We start from the raw sequence: 14815 nt of genomic DNA, 5'->3' as shown, positions 1-14815 counted from the left end.
AATCCTGTCAGTCAGCCATCGCCTTTCTTGCACGCTGTGCTGCAGCTGAAGTTGGTTAAAAGGCAGCCTCATTCCCTGCCTGGACGCTCCGCTCCCTTCCCTCGTTTAAGCTGATGGCCGTCAGACCCACTGCAGGGCTGCGGGGACATCCGGCTGCCCGGAAAAGAATCCACCTGCTCAAATGAACCCTTACTTCACAAGGATTTCGTCAAGGGTGCAGATCTCATGGACGTGAGGTGACTGTAGGGCAAGGGCAGAGGAGCAGTGGTGGCCGGGCGCCTCCCTTTCCCTGCAGGACCTCACAGTGGTTGCTACTTTCCCTGGGTTGGTAGGACGCTTCCAGAGAAAAAGGCTGAGTTCTTGCTATGCCATTAAGTCTTTTTTTTCTCCCTATTGTTCTTCACTTTATTGAGCCTTTAAAGTAATTACTACTATAGTTGGATTAATATCTACTGTATTTGTAACCATTGTGTATTCATTATGCTTTTTTTTTTTGGTCTTTTTAGGGCCACATCCATGGCATATGGAGGTTCCCAGGCTAGGGGTTGAATCGGAGCTACAGCTGCCAGCCTACACCACAGTCACAGCAACGCGGGATCCGAGTCATGTCTGTGATCTACACCACAGCCCATGGCAACGCCAAATACTTAATCCACTGAGCAGGGCCAGGGATTGAACCAGAATTCTCATGCATACTAGTCGGGTTTGTTATTGCTGAGTCACGATGGGAACTCCCTCATTCTACTTTTTATTTTTAAAAATGTCCTTTTTTCCTGACTTCTCTGGTTTTAATTTCATATGATTCCATTTTCTCTCTTCTCAGCATTTCAGCTTTTTTTTTTTTTTTTTTTGTCTTTTTAGGGCTACAATACAGTCATCACTATATTGCACCAACTACTTATAGTGTTTTTTTTTTAAGAATATAAGATTTGATTTCTTTCATCAGTGTCTTATAGTTTTCAGAGCACAGCTCTTTTGTCTCTTTAGGTAGGTTTATTCCTAAGTATTTTATTCTTTTTGATGCAATGGTAAATGGGATTGTTCTCCTAGATTCTCTTTCTGGTCTTTCATTGTTAGTATACAGAAAGGCAGTTGATTTCTGTGTATTAATTTTGTATCCTGCAACATTACCAAATTCATTGATGAGCTCTAGTGGGATGGACTAGGAATTTGGGGTTAAAAGATGCAAACTATTGCCTTGGGAATGGATAAGCAATGAGATCCTGATGTATAGCCCTGGGAACTATATCTATAGTCACTTATGATATAGTGAGCATGATAATGTGAGAAAAAAGGATGTATACATGCATGTGTGACTGGGTCACTTTGCTGTACAGTAGAAAAGTGACAGGACACTGTAAACCAGCTATAATGGAAAAAAATTAAAATAATTAAAAAAAAGAAAAGAAAAAAAAAAAGATTGGGAGTTCCCATTGTGGCTCATTAGTAACTAACCTGACTAGTATCCATGAGGACATGGGTTTGATTCCTGGCCTCACTCAGGGGGTTAAGGATCTGGTGTTGCCATGAGCTTCAGTGTAGGACATTGCCATGAGCTGCAGTGCAGGTCACAGATACAGCTCAGATCTGGCATTGCTGTGGCTGTGGCAGAGGCCAGCAGTTGTAGCTCTGATTTGACACAGCAACATAATGTAAAATTCTTTGAGTATCTTACCAATTTTTTTTTTTTTGGTCTTTTTAGGGCCACAGCCGAGACATATGGAGGTTCCCAGGCTAGGGGTTAATTGTGGCCGCCGGGCTATGCCACAGCCACAGCAACGCTGGATCCAAGCTGTGTCTGTGACCTACATCAGAGCTCACAGCAATGCTGGATCCTTAACCCACTGATCGAGGCCAGGGATCGAACCTTCGTCCTCCTGGATGCTAGTCAGATTTGTTTCCGCTAAGCCACGATGGGAACTCCATCAATTACTTCTTTTAAAAAAGTTGTTAATGGTTTCCCTAGAGTGTGCAATGTATGTTTGCAACTAATCTAAGTCCACTTTTTTTTTTTAGGGCCACACCCATGCAATATGGAGGTTCCCAGGCTAGGGGTGGAATTGGAGCTATAGCCGCCGCCCCACACCACAGCCACAGCAATGCCAGATCCTTAACCCACTGAGCGAGGCCAGGCATCGAACCAGCATCCTCATGGATGCTAGTCAGATTCGTTTCTGCTGAGCCATGTTGGGAACTCCCTCTAAGTCCACTTTTCAAAAAAAAAAATGATCTATTGAGGTGTAACTGACATGAAACATTGTATTACCTGAAAGGTATACAACATAATGGTGTGATGTTTATTTATAAGTCCCTTTTCAAATAACACTCTAGCATCTCCTGGGTAGCACAGGTGCTTTATGACAGAGTAGTGCCAATTCCTTCCTCCCATCCCTTATGACGTTGCTGCCATTTATTTCACTGTCCATCTGCTAGCCTCACCCAGTTCATTGTCGCTGTTGTCTCTCTGATGAAGGAGGTAGTCAAGCAACAAAGACTTTATCTTCACTTCTTCCTTCCCTGATACTCTTCCTTCTTTAGGAAGATCTGAGTTTCCAACTTATATTATTTCCCTTCTCTCTGAAGAACTTCTTTCAACATTTCTTGCAAGGCCAGGTCTACTGACCACACCTTCCTTCAGTTTTTTGTTTGTTTGAGAAAAGACTTTATTTCTTCACTTTTGAATGATAATTTTGCTAGATACAACATTCTAGGCTGGCGCTTATTTTCTTTCAATACTTGGATATTTCCCTCCACTCCCTTCTTGCTTGTATAGTTTCTGATGAGAAAATCCAAAGTTCCTCTACCAGTAAGATGTGCCCTCCTGCCCTCAATGTTTGTTTTTTTCAAGATTTGCTCTGTCTTTGGTTTCTTGCAGTTCGAATACCATATGCTCAGGTGTAGATTTTTTTGGTATTTATCCTGCTTGGTATTTTTTGAGCTTCCGGGATTTGTAGTCTGGTGCCTCGCATTAATTTTGGAAAATTATAAGTCAATACTACTTCAAATATGTTTTCTGCTTTTTTTCTTCTTCTCCTTTTCATTTTTCTCATTATGTGTATATTATACCTCTTGTAAGCATCTCACAATTTGTAGAAATTCTGTTCTAGTTGGGTTTTTTTTAATACATTTTGCATTTTTCCCCAGCTTTGAGATACAGTTGACATATAACATTGTATAAGTTTGCAGAATATGATGTAATGAATTGAAACATGTGTTGTGTCATATATATATAAACTATATGTTTTATAACATATGTAATGAAAAATGATGACCACAGTAGTGTTAGTTAATATCCCATCACTTCACATAACTATCATCTCTTTTTTGTAGTGAAAACATTTGAGGAGTTCCCGTCGTGGTGTGGTGGTTAATGAATCCGACTAGGAACCATGAGGTTGTGGGTTCGGTCCCTGGCCTTACTTAGTGGGTTAAGGATCTGGCGTTGCCGTGAGCTGTGGTGTAGGTTGCAGACACAGCTCAGATCCCGCGTTGCTGTGGCACTGGCGTAGGCCGGGGGCTACAGCTCCGATTAGACCCCTAGCCTGGGAACCTCCATATGCTGCGGGAGCGGCCCAAGAAATGGCAAAAAAAAAAAAAAAAAAAATTGAGACCTACTCTCTTAGTAACTTCCACGTACATAATACAGGATTGTTAACTATAGTTACCATGTGGTACTTTAGATCCCCAAACTTTTCCATCTAGTAACTGGAAGTTTGCACCCTTGACTAATACCTCCCAATTTTCTCCATCCCCAACTCCTGGAATCCACCATCTGTCTCTCTGAATTTGGCTTTTAGTGCATACTATTTTAACACCATTATGACTTCTCAGTTGGGAGTTCACTCAGCTTCCTAAGTCTGTAGATACATGTTCTTTTGCCAAATTGGGGGATTTTTCTGTTGTTATTTCTTTGTATATTTTCTGCACTGCACTCTCCTTTTTCTGAAGCTTCAGTGACATAAATGTATTTGGTATTGTTCCATAGGCTCCAGAAGTTCTGTTTGTTTTTCTCACCTATTGTTTCTTTGTTCAGGGTGTGGAGTTTTGTATTGGCCAGTTTTAAAGTTTACCGCCTCTTTTCTCTGTCATCTCCATTTTGCCACTGTGTCCATCCAGTGAGTTTATTTCTGTATTTTTAGTTCTAGAATTTCTATTTGGCTTTTCTTTATATCTCCTATTTCTTTGCTGAAACTTCTGTTTCTCTGTTTCAAGAGTGATCATAGTTTCATAGTTGCTTGTTGATCCTTTTTCTTCCTCCCTGCCTTTTTTTTTTTTTTTAAATGATGGCTGCTTTAAAATCTTTGTCAGATAATCCCAACATCTGTCACCCTAATGTTGACATCTGTTGATTGCCCTTTCTCACTCCAGTTCAGACTGGTGATATTTTATTTTACCCTGGACTTTTTGGGTATTATGCTACACAACTCTGTTTCCTTTTAAAACCTTCTATTTTAGGGTGCATTCAACCTGTTTAAGTTCAAACACAGCACAATGTTGTTCTGCCCTGCTTTTTTGTTACCCAGAGGCCAATGTGAAACCATGCAGTTTTCCACATCATAGTTCAGTTCTCAAAGATTTTGCTCTGTTGGACTTCCCATTGTAGCTTGGCAGGTTAAGAGCCCAACTAATATCCATGAAGACACAGGTTTGATCCCTGGCCTCGATCAGTGGGTTAAGGATCCAGCATTGCCACAAGCTACAGGGTCGGTGGAGAGGCAGCTTGGATCTGGTGTTGCTATGGCTGTGGCATAGCCTGGCAGCTGCAGCTCTAATTCAACTCCTAGCCCAGAAACTTCCATATGCTACAGTTGCGGCCCTTTAAAAAAAAGAAAAAAAGAAAAAAGAAAGAAAAGTTTAATCTGAGTGGAAAAGCCTACTTAAAAAATAAAATCTCAAATTATTAATAGATGGGTCCACTTAAAAATGGTAAGGTAGGAGTTCCTATCATGGCTCAACGGAAGCAAATCTGACTAGCATCATTGAGGACACAGGTTCAATCCCTGGCCTTGCTCAGGTGGTTAAGGATCTGGTATTGCTGTGATGTGTGGTGTAGGCCGGCAGCTGTAGCTCTGATTTGACTGGTGGCCTGGGAACCTCCATATGCCGTGGGTGTGGCCCTAAAAAGACAAAAAAAAAAAAAATACTAAGGTACTCAAAGAATTTTACATTATGTTGCTGTGTCAAATCGGAACTACAGCTGCTGGCCTCCACCATAGCCACAGCAATGCCAGATCTGAGTGCGTTTGTGACCTACACTGCAGCTCAGGGCAATGCCCTACACCATAGTGCATGGCAATGCCAGATCCTTAACCCCCTGAGTGAGGCCAGGGATCAGACCCATGTCCTCATGGATACTAGTCAGGTTAGTTACTACTGTGCTGCAATGGGAACTCCTAATCTTATTTTCTTAAAAGCAAAACAAAACAAAAAAACCCACTAGTATAAGTAGTTGCGGTAACATAGTGGTAACTGTAGAAGAGAGTAAGAGTTTAAACTCGTTGTCTCTATGGAGTGGGTGGAGTGAGCAGGGCCAGGCGGGAAAGTGCTGCTTTTCTACTGCGACTCTTTCCCTCACAGTCCAGCCTGAGACCTACACTGAGTGTATCCTGAACATGACCACTTACTACCCTTGCTTCTACCAGTCTGGTCAAGGCCTCCCTTCTTTTTTTTTTTTTGTCTTCTTAGGGCTGCCCTCAAGGCATATGGAGGTTCCCAGGCTAGGGGTCAAATCGGAGCTGCAGCCTACGCCATAGCCACAACAATGCCACATCCGAGACACATCTGCAACCTACATCACAGCTCGTGGCAATGCCAGATCCTTAGCTCGCTGAGCGAGGCCAGGGATCGAACCGGAAATCTCATGGTTACTCCACGATTCTCATGAATCTTCTCCACTGCGTCACAACGGGTACCCCTGGTCAAGGCCTCTCTTATCTCTGGCCTAAACAACCCCAGTAGGAATTCCCGTTGTGGCGCAGTGGTTAATGAATCCGACTAGGAACCATGAGGTTTCGGGTTCGATCCCTGGCCTTGCTCAGTGGGTCAAGGATCCAGCATTGCCGTGAGCTGTGGGGTAGGTTGCAGACGCGGCTCTGATCCCACGTTGCTGTGGCTCCGGCATAGACCGGCAGCTACGGCTCCGATCCGACCCCTTGCCTGGGAACCTCCATGTGCTGCACGGGAGTGGCTCTAGAAAAGGCAAAAAGACAAAAAAAAAAAAAAGAAAGAAAAAAAGAAAAGTGCTAAACAACCCCAATAGATGCCTCCTTGGTATGTGCTTTCCTCCTTACCACCATTTCAATTATCCATTGCTGTGAAATAAACCACTTTAAAACCAATGTATTAAATCTTACAATTCTGTGGTTTTCCTCAGCTGAGTGAAGTGGTTCCTTTGTTCATGAGATGTTGCTGAGGCTGTGGGCTCGACTGGGTGGAACGTCCAGGTGGTTCACTCAACGGGCCAGGCAGTTGTTGCTGGCAGCTGGTTGGGTCCCCAGCTGGGACTGTGGGCTGCGGGCCTCAATTCTGCCCCAAATTTGGCCTCCATGTAGCTTCCAAGATGAAGGAAGTGGAAGCTAGTGGTCTTTTTTTTTTTTTTTTTGTCTTTTTGCCTTTTCTACGGCCGCATCTGGGGCATATGGAGGTTTCCAGGCTAGGGGTCTAATCGGACCTGTAGCCGCCTGCATACACCACAGCCACAGCAAGGTGGGATCCGAGCCACGTCTGTGACCTACACCACAGCTCACGGCAATGCTGGATCCTTGACCCACTGATCCCACCTAGAGATTGAACCACAACCTCATAGTTCCTAGTTGGATTCATTAACCACTGAGCCATGATGGGAACTCCTGGAAGGCTTCTTAAAGTCTGGGGTTGGAAACTCCCAGAGCACCCGTCCCACTGCCTTCTAATGGTGAGAGCAGTCACAAGACCAGCCCAGACTCAAGAGGAGTAGAGGAAGCACTAGGGGCATCTGTAGAGACCATATTTCCTTTAATTTTCCAGTTTCCAGAGACATCTTTTAAAAACAAAGAGACTTGACGCCCCCGCAGAAACCCACCAATGGCATCTGCATGCTCCCCATGGAAACTTGTGACGTCACACCCCTCCTTACCTGGCCCTTGCCCAATCCCGCCCCTCACACCTCTGCTTTCCCACGTGGTCTTACTGTTCTCCCAGCACCCCTAATTCACCCCCTCCAGAGCCTTTGTATTTGCTCTTCCCTTCATCCTATGACGGATTTCCTCCAAGCCTTCAGGTGGCTACTTCCCCACTCTCCTCAATACTGTGTACTTGACATGATTTGTTCAGGTTTTGGGTCTCCACCAGAATATAAGGTCCTTGCTGGTGGCACCTTTCTCTCTCCTACTCTGAATTTATCCCTAACACCTGGAACAGCACTGGTCACAGGGATGGCCTACCATAAACATACCCTGTGGTTAACTGATTCCCCCCCACCTTAATCTTGGGTATCTACTGCTTTGAGGAATATATGAATTAATTCTAAACTAGGAAAAACTACAGTGATGTTTGGCGGACAGGTCTGATAGGGATAGAGTAGGCACAGGTGGTTGTGAAAGTCCCAACAGGGGATCAGAGATAAAGAAGGAAACCTGGGAGGTGCTGGGGGACCACTGCAAGTTTAGGAAAACCGTCGGAACAAAGCAGGCTTGCTTGACTGGTGCAGGCAGAATTGCCTCAGGTGATTGGGTGGCGGGTGGGATGAGACCTGCATTCAGATTCGGACCAGGGGCAGACATTTGAAGACCACCTTTCAGCTGATAGGAATACACACCTTATGGGATACTAAGGAGGAACTCCTCCTCCTCCCGGAAATGAGGGGGCGGCCTTTCCAACCCCCGCTCCCCTGATAAAACTGTGGCCCACCGAATCCTCGGGCAGAGCTTCCCTGCTTCTCCGCGTGTACCTCTTATAAGCGTCCTAAGAAATCTGTTTCTTGCCTATCACGTTGTCTCTCGCTGAATTCCTTCCGCACGGAGGCATAAAGAGACTGAGCCTTGGTGAGTCCAGACACAGGGTGAGTAACTCGAATTTAAAACCGTGGTTTAAGTCCCAATTTGGGTCTGGGCTGGGTTCAAGTCCCAGCATGTGGGTTCAAATCCCAATCTGTGTTCTGCCTGGGTTCCGGCCGTTAGTGCTGTCAGTTTCAGATTCAATAATATATCAGTCCTGCATACCCACTGGCAAATATTTCCACCTTCCTAATAAAAGATGACAGCTGTTTTCCTGTGTATCCTACAGGGCAGCTGCTGCAAAGCCTAGCTTCTAATGGTCTGTAATCAATCTGCCTGATGCATGCAGGGAACCCAGGGAACTCCTAAGACCCACCACTCTGGGCAGAAGCCAGGGGAGCGCTGCCCTTGGCATTTTATTTTGCCTTTTTTTTTTTTTTTTAAGGCCACACCCATGCCACATAGAAGTTCCCAGGCTAGGGGTCAAATTGGAACTATAGCTGCTGGCCTACATACACCACAGCCACAGCAATGTGAGATCCAAGCCATATCTGTGACCCACACCACAGCTCATGGCCACACCAGATCCCTGACCCACTGAGCAAGGCCAGGGTTAGAACCCACATCCTCATGGATACTGGTCAGATTCGTTTCTGCTGTGCCACAACGGGAACCCCCATGCCTTTGGCACTTTAATTTTAATTCATTTTTGGTGTCAGTTGTCCCTCATTAATTCAATTAGGGGGCTGAACAAGAATCCCTAAATTTTTTTTCTTTGTCTTTTTAGGGTTGTACCTGTGGCACATGGAGCTTCCCAGGCTAGGGGGTCAAATCAGCTACAGCTGCCAGCCTACACCATAGCTCATAGCAACCCTGGATCCGAGCCGCATCTTTGAACTACACTACAGCCCATGGCAACACTGGACCCTTAACCCACTGAGCAAGGCCAGGGATTGAACCTGTGTCCTCGTGGATACTAGTCAGGTTTGTTTCCACTGAACAATGATGGAAACTCCAGAATCTCTAAATTCTGGCTTCTTGGTGGTTCCTAAGAATGCAGTTCAGTCCAAGGCTGTCAACCAAAGTGAACTGACTTTTATCCAGGAAGCAGGTGCATGCTGAGGGCAGAATTCTTACAGACGTGCATCCCACGTGTGCCAAAGATAAATCTAAGTCCAAGGCAAAATTTATTAAAGCCTGTTTATTCTGAAACTTGCCGCAAAGGAACCCTTCTGGGGCCATCTTTGCTTCAGCAGGGGTTCAAACGTGTCAGGAAGAATGTTTTATTGAGGAAGAAGGAAATACTGACACAGTGTCTCAGTGGAAAACATCCCAGAGGGGCAGGATTTGTGGAGTGAGGGAGGCACTAACTGGTCTTCAAGTACATCTGGCCATCCTCAGTTAGCTGAAAGGGGCCAGGCAATTTGGGGACATTTAAAAGAGGAAGAGGGGGAGTGTCTGTGGCCCAAGTTACTTTCTAGAACGAGCGGGGGTCAATGGAATGCCTTTTTTTTTTTTTTCTTTTTAGGGCCACACTCATGGCATATGAAGGTTCCCAGGTTCAGGGTTGAATCGGAGCTACAGCTGCCGGCCTACACCATAGCCACAGCCATGCCAGATCTGAGCCCCGTCTGGGACCTACACCACAGCTCACAACAAGGCCGGATCTTTAACCCACTGAGTGAGTCCAGGGATTGAACCCACATCCTCAAGGATGCTGGTCAGAGTCGTTTATGCTGAGCCACAACGGGAACTCCAAAGGAATGCCTTTTTTGGAGTCATGGGGTGAGTCCTCCTGGTTACTGCCAGGCAGGGGAGTGTGCAGCTGCCACGGCCACACAAACTGAAAATTCTCACATGATCATCGAACTTAGAATAACTACAGTTTGAGAGTTGGAGATTATTTTAAAGTTCACCTGGTCACTTTGACCTGCCATGCGCGTCCCAGTCTCCCATCCCAACCCACTGAGCAAATGAAAAAACTCAGAAACAGGGGGATTCAGTGTCTAAACCACAGCAAAGGTCAGAAGCAGAATTAGCTCTCCTGAATCTTAGGGCTCTGACTGTAACCATCATGCTTTTCAAATATAAAAAGGAAAATAAAGTCAGTAGCAACATGAATCAGTTCCAGCTGGGCCCACTCGCGTGGTGCCACTGCTTCTTTTTTTCTTTCTTTTCCTGGATACTGTTCTTGGGTTCAGGGGCTCTGGGCTTCAGGGAAGCCAGCACTGAGGGAGGGGTGATGTATTTCAACTGGTCCAATGAACATGAAGGAACAGTGGATGGGTGGGAGGGTGTCTGGAAAAAGGAAGTGCTCGCTTTTTTTTTTTTTTCTTTTTAGGGCTGCACCTGAGTCACATGGGGGTTCCCAGGCTAGGGGTCGAATCAGAGCTGTAGCTGATGGCCTACACCACAGCTCACGGCAACGCCAGATCCTTAACCCACTGAGCAAGGCCAGGGATCAAGCCTACATCCTCATGCATACGAGTCGGGTTTGTTTCCACTGAGCCACAGTGGGAACTCCCAGGAAGTGCTCATGTTTTTTAAGGAGATCTCTGGAAGTGACAGCCCAAGGTCTGTTCTGCCATGGGCATGGGTGGAGTTTAGGAGTGTGGGAAAAGGCTTATACAGTTGGACAACTGCAAGTCATAAAAATCTCTTTTGACCATAGAGTCTGCCTTCTGGTATTTTATCCTATAGAATCAAGGTATTTCTTAGGAAAGAAAATCATAACATGTTTAAAGCTGTACTTCTTGTTTTAATAAAAGCAAAAAAAATGGAAATAACCCAAATACCCACCAATAAGGTGCCAGGAAACCTGTGAAAGGCTTGGAAACAGCTTACCTCCCCCTCCAGTTCCCGGCTGGTTCCATTTACCACCCCACCCGCCCTTCTGGGTTGTCTCCACCTGACTCTAAGCTTTACAATGACGAACATGGAGGGGAACTGATCATGTAGATGATTTTTTTTTTTTTTTTTTAGGGCCGCACCCGTATCATATGGAGGTTCCCAGGCTAGGGGTCTAACTGGAGCAGTAGCCACCAGCCTATGCCAGAGCCACAGCAACATCAGATCTGAGCCGCATCTGTGACCCACGCCACAGCTCACGGCAACGCCGGTTCCTTAACCCACTGAGCAAGGCCAGGGATCGAACCTGCAACCTCATGGTTCCTAGTTGGATTCATTGCCACTGAGCCTCGACGGGAACTCCTGATAATGCAGATGATTCTTAAGCAGAGAAATGCAAATTTCATTCAGCAGGATTAACTGAAGGTTGCTCTGTGGATACTGGCCAGTTTTTTATCTATTAAGCAACTTCACTTCAGCATTCTTACTGGGCTTATTATTAAAACATCTTACTGGTTTTCTCATTAATTAACAAGTAAAATCTTTAACACGTTCATTCTGTATTTGAGTCATTTTACTTTTTTTTAATTGAAATATAGTTAGTTTACAGTGTTGTATTAGTTTCACATATACAACAAACATACACATATCACGTATACAGATACATACATATAACTTCTTCATACATGCATATATCTATATATCTTCAGATTCTTTTCCCTTATAAGGTTATCACAAGATACTGAGTATAGGTCCTTGTGCTATAGTGAGTTCTTGGTGGTTATCTATTTTATATTTAGTAGTGTATAAATGTTAATTCCAAACTCCTAATTTATCCCCCCCCTTTGGTAACCATGTTTGCTTTCTATGTGCGCCTATTTCTATTTTGAAAGTAAGTTCATTTGCATCATGTATTTTTAAAATTTATCTTTTCATTACAGCTGGTTTATAGTGTTGTCAACTGTGTATCATACTTTTTAGATTTCACATATAAGCAATATAATATGATCTTTCCAACTTCCTTCACTTAGTATGATAACCTCTAGGTCCATCTATGTTGCTGCAAATGGCATTCATTCTTTTTCATGGCTGAGTAACATTCCATTGTACACAAAGACATCTTTATTCATTCATCTCTTAAGTGGATATTTAGGTTACTTCCATGTCTTGGCTGTTGTAAACAGTGCAGCAATGAACAGGGGTACGTGTATATTTCCGAGTTGCAGCTTTCTCTGGATATAAGGCCAGGAGTAGGATTGTAGGATTATATGAAGTTATACTTTTAATTTTTAAAGAAAACTTCATACTGTTTTCCACAGTGGCTGCACCAATTTGCATTTCCACCAACAGTGTAGGAAGGATCCTTTTTCTCCACACCTTCTCCAGTATTTATCATTTGTAGACCTTTTGATGATGGTCATTCTAACCGCTGTGAAGTGAAACCTCATTGTAGTTTTGATTTGCATTTCTCTAATAATTACTGATGCTGAGCATATTTTCATATGCCTGCTGGTCATCTGTATGTCTGTATGTCTTCTTTGGAGAAAGATCTATTTAGATCTTCTGCCCATTTTTTTATTGGTTTTTTTAAATTGAGCTGTATATATATTTTGGAAATTCTTTGTTGGTCATATAGTTTGCAGATATTTTCTTCCATTCAACAGTTGTCTTTTCGTTTTATTTAGTTTCTTTTGCAGTGCAGGCTTTTAAGTTTAATTGGGTCCCATCTGTTTATTTATTATTTATTTTGGCCATACCCTCAGCATGTGGAAATTCCCAGGACAGGGTTTGAACCCATACCACAGCAGTGACCCAAGCTGTTGCAGTGACAACACCAGATCCTCAACGCACTGTGCCACAAGAGAACTCGTTTGTTTATTTTTATTTCCATTACTCTAGGAGACAGATCCAAAAAGATATTGCTGTGATTTATGTCAAAGAGTGTTCCCTAAAAGTTTTATTATCTGGTCTTTTATTTAGGTCTTTAATTCATTTTGAATTTATTTTGTATATGGGGTTAGAGAATGTTCTGATTTCCTTCTTTTACATGTAGCTGTACTGCTTTTCCAGCACCACTTATTGAAGAGACTGTCTTTTCTCCGTTGTATATTCTTGTCTCTTTTGTTGGAGATTAAATGACCATAAGAGCATGAGTTTACTTCTGGGCTTTCTATCCTATTCAGTTGATCTATATATCTGTTTTAATGCCAGTACCACAATTTTTTTTCCCTTTTCTTTTTTAGGGCCACACCTGTGGTATATGGAAGGTCCCAAGCTCAGAGCTGCAGCTGCCAGCACAGCCACAGCAACTCCAGATCCAAGCCGCATCTGCAACCTATATTGCAGCTTGTTGCAACACCGGATTCTTAACTCACTGAGTGAGGGCAGGGATAGAATCTGCATCCTCATGGATACTAGTCGGGTTCAGCCCACTGAGTCCCAACAGGAAGTCCCATAATGTTTCTATTACTCGAGCTTTGTAAAGTCAGGAAAGCTGATTCCTCCAGCTCCATTTTTCTTTCTCAGGATTGCTTTGGCTATTTGGGGTCTTCTGTGTTTCCACATGCGATTTTACTTTCTTAAAAAATTTATCCTTTACAAGGTGGTTGAATAAATTTAGACTGTTCATTTGATTTTATTTATAGCCCTATTAAAACAGTTATAAAGACCATATAGCAATATAGACAAATATTCTGGATCAAAAACATTCAGTGGGGAAAAAAATAGAATGCAGTATCTGTACGAGGCTGTGATTACAACTAGAAATGCCTAGGGCAAGAACTGGAGGGGAAGGGGAGAAAACTGAAGCCTGATTTGTTACAGCGGTAGAATCCTGGAGGTTTAAAAAAACCCAACAACCCCTATTTACTATTATTCTGTTTTCTGTTATATATTAAAACTAAAAGAAACAAAGACCTGAATGGGTTTCCTCGTGCTCAAATTGCCACTGTAAAACAAACTGCCACAAACTTGGTGGCTTGCGATAACGGAAGTCCAAAATGGGTCTCACGGGATAAAACCAAAGTGTTCGCAGGGCTGACCCCTTCTGGCCCCGGGCGGGGGGGATTCCTTTCCTCTCCTTTTCCAGTTCCTAGAGACTGCGGGCATTCCTTGCTTGTGGTCCCTTCTGCCACCTTTGAAGCCTGCAGCATGGCATCTTCAGATGTCTTTCCATTCTCACATGTCTGACTCATTTAAGGATCCTTGTGATTACACTGGACCCACCTGCGTAATCCGTGACAATCTCCCCATATCAAGGCCCTTAACGTCATCCCATCTACAAAATTCCTTTTGCCATGAAAAGCACTCACAGCCTCTGGGAATCAGGATGTGGGCATCGCTGGGTGCAGGCCTGACCCTGATCCAGATTTCTTTGAACTTTAAGTTCCATGAGAACGAACAGCTTCCCTATGTGTCTGATTGTGAGAAGACACAACATGAGTTGATGCTGAAATTAAGTTCTCTACCAGGCAACATGGTGGTAGAAAAAATTAAAACAACTGTTAGCTCTGGGGGGGTGGTGGGGACGGACTGAGAAAGGGCGTAAGGAAACTCCCTGAGATGATAGTGACGTTCTGTGTTTTGACAGGGTTTCAGGACACAAAAGCATAAACACACACTAAATTCTAATGATATCTATTCAGGGGAAGGTGCAGTGATGCCTGCCATTTATTCTGAAATGTGATATAAGGGGACAGACTGATAGAGGGACGAATAAATATGTGATAAATAGGTGTGTGGCGACATGCTTACAGAATCTAGGTGGAGTGTATATGGGTGTTCACTGGAAAAATTTTTTGTTGTTTGGCAATTTTTGTAAAATCATTTTGGGAAAAATAAGACATAACCCTGAAAAAATACTCTGGTGACTTAAATTAATAAAGGGACAGATTAAGAAAATCATTAAGCAACTTCTTGAACCACTTCTCTGTTTAAAAGGTTCTTGGAGTTCCCTGGTGGCTCAGGAGGCTGAGGATCTGGCATTGTCACCACTG

This window comes from Sus scrofa, chromosome 17, assembly GCF_054392235.1.
Source record: "Sus scrofa isolate SSC_HxYL_T2T_F1_AM1 chromosome 17, Sscrofa_HxYL_maternal_Yorkshire_Landrace_v2.0, whole genome shotgun sequence".
Lineage (NCBI taxonomy): Eukaryota > Metazoa > Chordata > Mammalia > Artiodactyla > Suidae > Sus > Sus scrofa.
This window is presented reverse-complemented; position numbering follows the sequence as displayed.